Source organism: Stegostoma tigrinum, chromosome 4 (assembly GCF_030684315.1).
Source record: "Stegostoma tigrinum isolate sSteTig4 chromosome 4, sSteTig4.hap1, whole genome shotgun sequence".
NCBI lineage: Eukaryota > Metazoa > Chordata > Chondrichthyes > Orectolobiformes > Stegostomatidae > Stegostoma > Stegostoma tigrinum.
Genome location: NC_081357.1, coordinates 12903512 through 12917237, shown reverse-complemented (window position 1 = coordinate 12917237; position 13726 = coordinate 12903512).

Here is a 13726-nt window from a genome sequence, read left to right as displayed (position 1 = left end):
TCTCTGGTAAGACACAATCAATTTCTTTACAGAAGTTGTCCACCTCTTCCACCTTTTCCCAAGCAGCAACTTGATGTCCGAAGAGGACAGACACAGTTAAGAACAGTGTCAGCATCTTGGTTTCTGCTCCGATCCCTGTTGAACGCACTGAATGACTATCAGCACCTTAAGGTGGATCTGAGGTTTGAGCAGAGAACACGGATCTTTTTATACCGTTTTGGGGAATGGTTTTGAATATGGCTTGCCCTCAGGCATGGCTGTCACATGATACAGAAACACTGAAGCTGAGGAATTATGGGAACATTATTTTGTTACACACCTTGTGATGATTCATGGGCCCAGACCGTTCCATGGGTAGACAGAGATGGGACATACCCAAAAGGTACACATCAGGTTCCCTCAGAAGTCCCAATCCAATCTTATTTCCTGAAGCCTTCAAGAAGGTCTCTCAGCCTGAGCTCGATTGGGAGAATTTGAAGAGATCTGGATCACTGGCCTACAGGCTGCCGAGGAAATAATGCACGGATAAGTAAAAATCAGTTCGAACTCCTGGTCAACGACACAGTGAGCCACTTGACTCCCACTTTACCCCCATCTCTGATGTCCCCCAATTCCCTGGCTGCATGAGGACACTACAACACACTATTCAACTTATCCTGTGTGTCCCTGTCTCTCTACCATCACTCAATTACACCCCTAACCAGACAACCAACCACATCACCACTAGAACAGCCCTTCTGCTCCCAATGATCACCCATTATTCAACTACACACCATCCTGATCTGACTTTCCCCAGCCTGACCCAACTACCACTCAACTACATTCCCAGCTACCCATGCGAGCACATCTAATCACCGGTCAAACAGCAGTGGCCTGCCCTAACTCATCTCATATCGTACCTCGGACCTACATGACCTTACCCAACTGCCCTTGCCTTCTGCCAGACTATCCTGGCATGCATACATGACACCACCACACAAATTAACTAACCCCAACCCTATGTGATCCAAATACCCCCACACAACCTAGCTCCCCACACTACCCCAGTATATCCTCATCACTCAAATGCCTATTCCACCTGTCATTCAAACCACCCATCTGCCAATCTCCACCCTTCCCTATCTGTCACCATGATCACTCACCCACCGCCACGGCCCGCCCTTCCCAATCTGCCACCCTGATCGCTCATCCACATGCCACCCTACCCCCTTACATATTTGCCACCCAGAATGCTTAAACACCTGCCACACTGCACCTTATCTATCTGCCACTCTGATCACTCAACTACCTGCCACCCTGTTCCACGTGCACCCACAGAACTGACACCCCCTCCACCTGCCACCTAACCCACTTGCCTTACTTTTACACTCTCTCTGAGGCTCCTCACAATGACTTTGGGATAATTAAACTCTTTGCCTTACTGGGACATTGGTGCTCGTGCTGTAAAAGGTGGGCATTGTTTCTGTGAAAATTCCCCGTGCCCCTTTGTGTGGGGATTCCTTTACTGGGTGAGTTCTGCAGGATCCTTCATGAAAAGACAGGCTGTAAAATGGGGGTGTTCAGTAACTGTGGCTGGATTCTTAGTGGGGTTTGGCCAAAGTGGGTGATGGTGAGGTGTGTGGCAGCAATTAGGGAGAAGGCTGCTCAGATGCATTTCGACGTTGGGAACATCTTGTTGCATCTCTGAGGCTTTTCACAAGCAATTTGGCAGTTTCTTACTGTGCAATGATGAGCTGCCGATTGATGGCGATAATTGTTTGCGAAGGTCTTTGTTGACGGCCTGATGCACCTCACTATTATTCTGACTGTACTGTTACCAAACTTGTCAAACAAACTAGCCATCAGGAAAACCATTTGGAGTAGATATGGACATCTTTGCTAATTTTCGATCTGTTGGAACCACTGTAGAATCTCGGGGCAGGCGGAAAAATACAGCACATCGTAACACTGCTTCGACAAACAACACCATTACTTGTTGCTTCATCAAATTCTTCAATGCTGCCTCTGCAGATCTTAATTTCTTCAAGTATTAACACAAATTAATGGGAGTTCGTGGCAGTTAGCTTTGAAGCTGGAAGCAACATGCAAATTGCCTTGCAAATTTTCCAGGCAGTAACAAATCAGAAAGAATTGCAGGTAAATTTTAAATATCATTTGATAAAAACTACAAATAGTAAAATAAATGGACCTGTTTTATACAAATGATCAAGATGAGGGTGACTGGCTTTACATTTTCTCACTGTTTTTCTTCACCTGACATGAGTTCAGCCTCAAAAGATGTAAATATCATGTAAATGTTGCAGGGAGGGGGTAATGGCTGTCTTCATGTAAAGGAGGCAAATCAACTCTGTCCCTCGCTCCAATACAAGATCGTGGTCAATAGCCCTGAAATCTGAACCACAAAGTGTTCACTGAAATAAAACCAGCATCCAGGGGCAAATCTGACACCAAAGTCTGCTTTTATATCCTGACAATTACAGGGCCTGCATTTCAGAGTTAACAATGTGTAGAGCTGGATGAACACAGCAGGCCAAGCAGCAGCAGAGGAGCAAGAAAGCTTGCGTTTCGAACCGCGACCCTTCTTCAGAAATGCATTGCAGAGTCGCAGGGGGCTCCCTTTTTCACATCTGTAATTTGTTCATGAACTGTTCAGTCTCCCTGCAAGTATTATGCAGCAGAAACATTACCACCTGGATCAGTGCCTCCTGTGTTTGTATTGTTTCCGCCTTCCTGGGACATGATTATTAATGACAGGCTAACATTTCTTACCCTTTCCCTGTGTCTCCTTTAGCAAGTTGTAATGTCGACCTGCTGTAGTCTGCATTGTGACTATTTGTAGGGAGATGGTAGCGTGACCTTTACTGGATAAGAAACTGGTTAGACCTCGGTTGGAGGATTGTGCACTGTCAGGGGTGGCACATTAGCAGAGGTATGTAGGGCAGTGTGCAGAAGCGATTTCCAAGAATTGTCCCAGGAATTAGAAACTTCACTTATGAGGCTAGATTGAAGAAGTTTGGGATGTTCTCCTTGTAAGGAAGAAGGCTGTGCGGAGATTTGATGGACTTTTCAAAATTGTGAGTGAGCTGGATTGAGTCAGTCGGGTGAAGATGTTCCTGTTCATGAAAGGAACAGAAATGAGAAGGAATAGATTTCACATACATGTCTATCACTTGCTAATGCATATGATTGTCCGCTACAGACATTCCATGTCAGTGATCACGGTAACATGGGTCCTTGTGCGGCTGATGAGGCTGATCCTGGAGACATATCTCCAACCACCTTTGGCAGGTGTTTCTGGGATTTGGAAGTGGTCGCTGACCTTGAGATCATTGGCGTTCCTTTCTCTGGTACTTTTTGTGTACTTCATCTTCCTGACAAGTGTCCTCAAAGAATTGTGTGGCTTCATATTGGAGATTCCTCCAAGTCAGTTTCCTCTGAACAAAGGGCTCCCATGTGTTGATATCTTCTTGTTTTTCTTGAGGGAAGCTGTCAGTGAGTCTTCGAAATACTTCATTTGTCCTTTTCTTCTTTGCCCAGCTGAAGTAAGGCACCCGAAGAAGATTTACTTTGATAGTGGGATCATGGCCGTCTCAAGCACATGGCTGGCCAAGGGGGATTGGTTCTAGATGATCATAGCTTCGATGCTGCTGCTATTGGCTAAACCAAGGCTGCTGAAATTAATGGACCTGTCCTCCCAGCTGATGTGGACAATCTGTCCCAAACAGTGTTGATCATAGCTCTCAAGGCTCTTGAGGTGCCGTCTATAGGTTGTTGAAGGCTTGGAGCCCAATAGAGGATTCGGGGGATGACTGCCTTGTCCACAAGTGTCTCGGTGTCAGCACAGATGTCACGGTCATCGACAGCTCTCATCCCTATTTGGTTCTCCCATATTGGATGTGATGCTGAATCTCTGCATTGATACCAGCCTGAGGTGAGAAGTACCTTCCTGGGTACTTTCACTTCTGGGTGATTGTCTTCCTGCTGATACAGAGTGGGGAGACTCCTCAGTAGTTCCCACAGTCCACTTGCTCTTTTCTTGGGGATGGAGGTGATGGTAGCATTCCTCAAATCCACAGGGATTTCTTCTTTGTCCCGAAGTTTCAGGAACAGTTGATGAAGATGGTGGTAATCTCTGCTCCTCCAATTTTAAAATCTCAGGCTGGAATCTCCCATATTCCTGCAGTTATTCCATTCTTCACGTGAAGAATTATTCTTCAACACATGGGTGTGGATCCAAGATTATCTTTGATGAGGAATCAGTAGATTTCCTCAAGCAAGTCCCTGTCAACGACTGTCTCATTGTTTAAGGTGTTCTACTGTTGTATTCTGTCTATCAAAAGGTGATGTTTTGTCTCTGTCTCTGAAGAGTTCCATCCTTATTCCACATGGGTTTGGCGCCGAGGGTATTGGGTCTGTATATTGCTGTGGTGGCACTGAAGACACCTGGGTTTCAAACTTGTCAGGAAGGAGTTGTAGCTCTTTAGCTTTCTCAGTCCACCATTAGTTTCTGATCTCTCTCTCTCTCTCTCCCTTCTTTCTATCTCTGTCATTGCTGTTTTGAAAAGTTCCTCTCTTTGTCTCACTGGTGGCGTTGTTTTGCCAGGTATGGAGAGCTTTCCTCTTCCTGTTGATGTAGACTTGGATGATGTGGTCATTGTTGTTGAACCAGTCTTGGGGTTTTCCTGTTTTCGTAGCCGACGGTTTCTTCACGGCACGACATGATGGCTGTCTTCAGCTCTTTCCAAATTTCCTCCACTCCATTAGAGTGAACACTTTGGAGATTTTGGTGAAGACATTTTTGGAAGTTGGCAAGTCTGCCTGGTTTTTGAAGCCGCTCACCATTGCGTTTTTTTTCTGAAGTGTTTTGTCACCTTCAGCTGTTCATGGTGGTGTCCAGTGGACTTTGTGGAGCTGATGAGCCAGTGATATATCCAGAACTCCTGTGCACCGGTCATCGCTATGGCAATGAGGACATCCTTTTGGTCTTGGGATTGAACAATGATGCAGTCAATAATGTGCCAGTGCTTTGATCTTGGGTACTTCCAGGAAGTCTTGAGCTGGTGTTTTTGATGTAACAGTGTGTTGGTGATGGAAAGGTACTAGTCAGAGTCTCGCCAGGCCACAGGGCTGTTGGCTGGTTACAGAGAGAAAGACGACTGTTGTGAACAAATTTCTTCAGGACTTGGTTTTCTCTCATTGCCACTGAAATAAGTCCACAGAGGCTGGTATCCTGTCCTCTATCGCTTTTTATTTACATGTGGAGAGTCCTTGGCACTGATCCAGCTCCCGCACAGCCGCTCTTGGCATGAACATGAAGTCTGGCACTCTTGTTTATATCTGCCAGCAAGAGTTCCCTGACAGGGCCATGCTAATAGACCCAATCAGGGAACTCATATTCTTTGATGTCCACCTGGCTGAACTCATTGCAATCACAACAGTCTCATGGCCTCTACTTTTCTATCCCTTTCCCCTCGATAGAAAGGCCAACATTCCAATTCTCTTCCCTTTTTCCCACTGAGCTTGGATGCTAAGCTGTTATGTTTCATGACTGATGACACTTCAAACCCTCTGTTTTGTATTTTTTTTGTAGTCTTTCTCCATTTAAATAATATTCAACTCCTTTATTCTTCTTGCCAAATCGCATAAAGTGAGACTTTTACACATCATATTCTATTCTGAGGCTGAACTCTCAGGTCCTAGTCTCTCCTACTAGTGGAAACAGCTTCTCCATGTCCACTCTATCCAGGCCTTGCACTCTTGTGTGTGTTTCACCGATATTGTGCCTCATCCTTCTGAACTCCATCAAGTTCAGTTTCCTCAACTGCTCCACATATGACCAGGCCTTCACCCCCAGGATCATCTTGTCAACATGCTCTGGACCCCTTCCAACGCCAACTCATCCTTCCTCAGATACAGAGCCCAAAGCTGCTCAAGATATTCCAAGTGCAGTCTGACCAGCAATCCATCTCTGTTGTATTCTAGCCATCTTGAAATGAATGCTAACATTGCAGTTGCCTTCCGAAACTGTCAAGTGAACCTTCACATGAACCTGAGCAGAAACCTGAACAATGACTCCTAAATCCCTTTATGCCTCAGATTTCAGAAGTCTATCATCGTTTAGAAAATAGTCTACAGCTCTATTCTTCTTACCAAAGTGCATCACCTCATACTTTCCCACATTGTATTCCATCTGCCAATTCTTTGCCCACTCTACTCACCCGTCCAAGCCCATTACAGCCTCCCCACTTCCTCTGCACGACCTGTACCTCCACCTTTATTTCTGTCATCTGCAAACTTAGGAACAATGCTCTCTGTTCTTTTGTCCAGATCATTAATGCATAATGTAAATAGCTGTGGTCCAAACACCGACACCTATGGAACTCCACTCGTCACCCGCTAATATCCTGAAAAACATGACTTTCTCCTCCCTCTCTGCTTTCTGGAGTCAGCCAATCCTCAGTCATACCAGTATCTTGCCTCTGACACCATGGACTCTTATCTTATTTTACATCCCCTTGTGTGGAAACTTGTTGAAGGCCTTCTGGAAATCCAAATAGATCCCATCCACTGGCTCTCCTTGGTCTAAGTGGATCATTACCTTCTAAAAGAATTCTAACAGATTTGTCTGGGATGATCTCCCCTTGATGAAGCCATGCTGAAACAGTCCTACTTTACCCTGAATTTCCAAGTACTCCGCAATCTCATCCTTAATAATGCCTAGCTGGACTGAGTTATAGCTTCTGTATCCTGGAATATAGAGCTGCCAGTCCTGCCCTTCTCTCAATACATTTCTGTTATGGCGATAATAACACAGTCCCCAGAGTCAATCCATGCTCTGAGCACATCTGCAATATCAGTCAGGCCTTGTGCATTGAAATAAATACACTTTTCACCAGCAATAACACGATGTAGAGGTGGATGAACAAAGCAGGCCAAGCAGCATCAGAGGAGCAGGAAAGCTGACGTTTCAGGTCGAGACCCTTCTTCAGAAATGGGGGAGGGAAAGGGGATTCTGAAATAGATAGGGAGAGAGAGGGAGGCAGATAGAAGTTGGATAAAGGAGAAGATAGGTGGAGAGGAGATGGACAGTTCAAAGAGACGTGTTGGAGCCAGTGAAGGTGAATGTAAGTGGGGAGTTAGGGAGGGGATAGGCCAGTTCAGGGAGGATGGACAGGTCAAGGAGGCGGGATAAGGTTGGTGGGTAGGAGATGGGGGTGGGACTTGAGATGGGAGGAATGGTTAGGGATGTGGGGACTAGCTTGGCTGGTTTTGGGATGCAGTCGTGGGAGGGGAGATTTTGAAGCTTGTGAAGTCCACATTGATACTCTTGTGCTGCAGGGTTCCCAAACGAAATATGAGATGCTGTTCCTGCAGCTTTCGGATGATGTCATTGTGGCACTGCAGGACGCCTCGGATGGACATGTCGTCCAAGGAGTGGGTGGAGGAGTTGAAATGGTTTGCGACTGGGAGGTGTAACTGTTTGTTGCGAACCAAGCGTAGGTGTTCCACAAAACAGTAGCCAAGCTTCCACTTGGTTTCTCCGATGTAGAAGAGGCCACAACAGGAACAGCAGGTACAGTATGCCACATTAGCAGATGTGCAGGTGAACATCTGTTTGATCTGGAAGGTCTTCTTGGGGCCTGGGATGGGGGTGAGGGGGGAGGTGTCGGGGCAGGTGTAGCATTTGATTCGGTTGCAGCGAAAAGCGTTGGGGGTGGTGGGGCTGGAGGAGAGTGTGGAACGGACAAGGGAGTCACGGAGAGAGTGGTCCCTCCGGAAAGCAGATAAGTGTGGGGAGGAAATATCTGTGTTTGGTAGTGGGATCAGATTGCAGATGGTGGAAATGTTGGAGGATGATGCATTGGACTCAGACGTTGGTGGGGTGGTATGTGATGGATATCGGCGCCGCCTTGTGCTCCCACGAGGAACTCAAACAGTTCATCCACTTCACTAACACCTTCCACCCCAACCTTAAATGTTATGTTTGTTATTGCTGATAGAGGGTGTGAGGGATGAGTTGTGGGAAGTGCGGGAGACATGGTCGAGGTCACTTCGGCCACTGTGGAGGGGAAGTTGCAGCCCTTGAAAAAAAGAGGGCATCTGGGATGTCTGGGAGTGGAATGCCTCATCTCGGGAGCAGACACGGTGGATGGCTTTTTTACAGGAAGGTGGGTGAGAGGAGGTGTATTCTAGGTAGTTGAGAGAGTCCGTAGATTTGAAATGGATGTCAGTTTCCAGATGGATATCGGCGCCGCTTTGTGCTCCCACGAGGAACTCAAACAGTTCATCCACTTCACTAACACCTTCCACCCCAACCTTAAATTCACCTGGACCATCTCTGATTCCTCTCTCTCCTTTCTGGACCTCTCGGTCTCCATCTCTGGCATCCACCTGGAAATCAATATACATTTCAAACCGATCGACTCCCACAAATACCTAGAATACACCTCCTCTCACCCACCTTCCTGCAAAAAGGTCATCCCCTATTCCCAATTACTTCGCCTCTGTTGCATCTGCTCCCGAGATGAGGCATTCCACTCCCAGACATCCCAGATGTCCTCTTTTTTCAAGGACCGCAACTTGCCCTCCACAGTGGTCGAAAATGCCCTCGGCCATGTCTGCCACATTTCCCTCAACTCATCCCTCACACACCCTTCCTGCAATAACAAACAAAGCAGAATCCCCCCCCCCCCATCCTCACATACCACCCCACCCCACTCTGGATCCAACGCATCATCATCCAACACTTCCACCATCTGCAATCTGAACCCACTACCAAACACATTTTTTCCTCCCCACCCTTGTGTGCTTTCCGGAGGGCCCACTCTCTCCGTGACTCCCTTTTCCGCTCCACACTCCCCTCCAACCCCACCACCCCTGGCACTTTTCCCTGCAACCGCAGGAAGTGCTGCACCTGCCCCGACACCTCCCCCCTCACGTCCATCCCAAGGCCTAAGAAGACCTTTCTGATCAAACAGATGTTCACCTGCACATCTGCCAATGTGGTACACTGCATCCACTGTACCCGGTGTGGCCTCCTCTACATCGGGGAAACCAAGCAGAGGCTTGGCTACCGCTTTGCAGAACACCTCCGCTCGGTTCACAATAAACAACTCCACCTCCCATTCGCGAACCATTTCGACTCCCCCTCCCACTCCTTGGACGACATGTCCATCATGGGCCTCCTGCAGTGCCACAATGACGCCACCCGGAAACTGCAGGGACAACATCTCATATTTCGCTTGGGAACCCTGCAGCCGAAGGGTATCAACATGGACTTCACAAGCTTCAAAATTTCTCCTCTCCTGACCGCATCCCAAAACCAGCCCAGCTAATCGTCGCCTCCCTAACCATTCCTCCCATCTGAAGCCCCACCCACATCTCCTACCCACTAACCACATCCAGCCTCCTCGACCTGTCCATCCTCCCTGAACCGGCCTTTCCCCTCCCTAACTCCCCACCTACATTCACCTTCACAGGCTCCAACCCTGCATCTTTGATCTGTCTATCTCCTCTCCACCTATCTTCTTTATCCATCTTCTATCCGCCTCCCCCTCTCTCCCTATTTCTTTCAGAATCCTCTCACCCTCCCCCATTTCTGAAGCAGGGTCTCGACCTGAAATGTCAGCTTTCCTGCTCCTCTAATGCTGCTCGGCCTGCTGTGTTCATCCAGCTCGACATCGTGTTATCTCAGATTCTCCAGCATCAGCAGCTCCTACTATCTCTGCACTTTAAACCAGAAGTCTTTTCCCTCCCTTTCCTGTGCCCCTGGCTATGCTGACTAATAAACTAGCTCTCAATGTCTAATGTATTTTCCCTTGACTTCTCAATGGCCCCTCTCTTATTCAGAATTTCACTGCCTGCCAAACTAGTTTAAACCCTCCCAGGTAACAAAGGCTAAATTCCCCGCAAGGATTTTGGACACACTCCGGCTCAAGTGCAACCCTCCTGTACACGTCCCCTCAACCACAAAAGAGATGCCAATGATCCAAGAACTGAAAACCCTGCCCTCTACGCCAGTCACACATTTATGTGGCTTACCTTTCTATCTCTATCCTCACTGGTGCATGGCCTGGGAATAATCCAGAAATCACAACCCTTGACATCCTGTATTTTAACTTCTTGCCTGGCATTTTTTATGCATTTCACAGGACCCCATCTGTTTGTCGACCTACGTCATCAGTGGGTTTTAAGCAAAATAACTGCTGAGAGAGTGGAAGCACAAGTTATGATTTTTCAAAATTCCTTAAATTCTATACTGGCCGTAGTGAAATCGATGCTAGCAAATTTCGCAACTGCATTCGCAAAAGGAGGGAGGGGGAAAACAGATCAATTGGCTTGACAACTGTAATCAAAAAGGATGGAATGACTTACAAAATAAATATGGATGTAAAAAGAGAAATCCTAGAATCATACTCGTAGAGTCATACAGAATGGGAACAGACACTTCGGTCCAACCAGGCTATGCAGACCCTAATCACAAACTAACCTGGTTCTACCTGCCTGCACTTCGTCCATATCCCTGCAAACTGTTCTTAATCATGTACTTATCCAAATGTCTATTAAATGTTGTAACTGTACGCTCATCTACCACTTTCTCTGGAAGTTCATCTCTGTAAAAAAGTTGCCCCATGTCTTTTTTAATTCTTTCTCCTCTCATCTTAAAAATATATCCTCTAGGCTTGAAATCCACCAGCATGAGAAGAATACACCTGCTATTCACCTGATCTATAGCCCTTATGATTATAAAAACTTCTAAAAAGTCACATCTCAACCTCCCATGCTGCAGTGGAAAAAGTCCCAGCCTATCCCACAGTCCAAAGATGCGCAGGCTAGGTGGATTGGCCATACTAAATTGCCCATAGTGTTCAGGGGTGTGTGGGTTACAGGGGGATGGGTCTGGGTCGGATGATTCAAGGGGCGGTGTGGACTTGTTAGGCCGAAGGGCCTGTTTCCACACTGTAGGGAATCTAATCTAATCTAATCTAATCTATCCAGACTGTCCATATAACTCAAAACTTCCATTTCTGGCATCATCTGGGTAAATCTTTTATGACCCTCTCCAGCTTGATAATATCCTTCCAATAACAGGGTGAGCAGAGCTGGACACAGTACTCCAGAAGAGGCCTCACCGAACTCCTGTACAACTTCAACACAACGTCCCAACTCCTAAACTCAAAGGTCAGGGCAATGAAGGCAAGCATGCAAAATAACACGTTAATCCCCTTGTCAAAAGTTAAACACCGGAACCCTTAGGTCTGTCTGTTTCTTATCACTTCCCATGGCCTACGTTTAATTGTACAAGTCCTGCCAGTGTTTATCTACCAAAATGTAATATCTCACAGTTATCCAAATTAGACTCCATATGTCATTCCTCAACCCGTTGATCCAATCGATCAAGATCTCTTTGTAATTTTTGAAAGCTTTTTCACTGTCCACTTTACCACCAATTTTGGTGATGTCCACAAACTTATGAACAATGCTTTTGATATTTCCAACCAAATCAGTAAGTAAATAGCAAACAGAAGCAGACCCAGCATTGATCCCTGGGGAATACAGCTGCTCAAAGGCCTCCAGTTCTTAAAACAAACCTCCAGTAAAACTCTCTGTCTTCTGCCGTTAAGCCAATTTGCATCCAATTGACAAGGTCACCCTAAATCCCATGAGATCCAAATTTCCTAATTGGGGTCTGCCATGAGAAACATTGTCAAAGGTTTAATCAAGTCGAATTAAACAACATCTACAGCTCTGCCCTCATCAGTCTTCTTGGTTACTTCTTAAAAAATCTCAATCAAGTTTGTGAGACATGATTTGCCTTCCACAAAACCAGGCTGATTATTCCTAATCATTCCTTGCCTCAACAAAGGCATATAAATTATTTCTTTCAGAACGACCTCCAACAATTTACCCACCACCAAACTCAGAATCACAGGTATATAGTTCCCAGGCTTCTCCTTACATCCCTTCATAAACCAAGGCACAACACTGGCCACTCTCCATTCATCTGGCACCTCACCTGTGGGTCGAGATGCTACAAATATTTCTGAAAGGGGCCCAGAATTTCCTCCCAAACTTCACACAAACTCTTGGATGTACTAGATTGGATCCCAGAGTTTAATCTATTTTTATATTTTCTAAGACCTCCAGCACTTCCTCTTCTGAAAGGTGAACTGTTTTCAAAATATCAATATTTGTTCTCGAGCCTCATTTCTCCTCCACAGTAAAAACTGATGTCAAACTTTAATTTAATATCCCTCCCATCCCATGAGGTTCAAAACAAAGATGCCCTCTTTGTATTTTTTTTCAGAAAGCTAACCCATTTAAGACACAGCTGAAGTGAAAGCATTTTCCACAGAGGGTTGTGAGGCTTTGTAACCCTCTTCTTCAAAAGTTGACGAAAGCAGGGTCTTAGAAAAATATTCAGGCAGAGGTCGATTGATTCTTGTTGAGAAAGGGAGGATAAAGTGTTAACAGGGATAGGCAGAAATGTAGAATTGAATTTACAGTGAAATCTGCCGAGATCTTACAAAAAGATGGTGAATGTGCGAAGGGCTGAGAGGCTCACAGGATAAAATATGCATTGGATGGCCTTGCAATTCTAATTGGTTGAGGTGAGACCATGGAACATGCACCAGGGAGTGACTATTCCCCATAGTCTTGGGTAATTAATAATTCAATTTTTAAATAAAACATTTAACATGGTAAAGATTAGTGGTAAGCCAGGAGTTTATGAAAGTTTGAAAAACCAACAGGACGAAACTGAACACCCAAAAAGAGGGAGTAAATAAGCTTTAAGGGAAAATATGCATGCAATATCAAGATGGACTACAAAAGCTCGTTCAAATAAATAAAAAAGGAAGAGAGAATCCAAAATGAATTTCAGTCTCAGAGAGAATGTGGCTGAGGAAACAATAATGGGGAGCCAAGAATTGGCTTAGAGTTGAATAAATCATTTGCATGACTCTTTGTCATATAAGCCAATCATGGCATTCATGGGAAGAGTGAATTGGAAATTAATACAACTATGATGAGCTAAAACGAGCTATTATATTTCAAAGACTTGGATGAGCAAGGTAAAAATATAGCCAAGTGTACGAATGATGCAAAAATAGGTGTGAAGGCAAGTGATGAGGCCAGCCCAAAGAAACTGCAGTGGGTAATAGACTAAGCCAGTGGGTAAAACACTTGATCAATGGAATCAGATGTGGAAAAGTCTCACGTTATGCTCTTTGACAAGAAGAATAAAGAAGTTGAATATTATTTAACCAACGAGGAGTCTCCCCATTCTGCATCAGCAAGAAGATCATCACCCGTGAGAGAGGAAACCTTCCCTGAAAACCAGTAAAGCTTCTTATCAAACCATACAACTGTGAACATGGGTTTCTCTGCTCAGCAACTCCAAGAGAATTTCCAGGACAGCACTAACCACTCTACATGACTAGGCATTCTGTGCAACTTTCATCAATCTATCTGAGGATTTCAACTCAGTCAATCAATGGTTCTCCAATGAAATTCATCAAAGCCCTCTGTTTCCTCAACAACAAGATTTCGGTGACAGTCTACACCAACAATAATATGGCAGAATCCTTTGATGTTAAGGCAGGGGTCAAGCAGGGATGGGTCATTAGCCCCACCCTTTTCTCCACCTTCGTCACCGCCAATCGCCATCTTGTTAAGAACTAAATTCCTAGTGCTGTGGGCATTGTCAACTTTTCACCCAGGACTG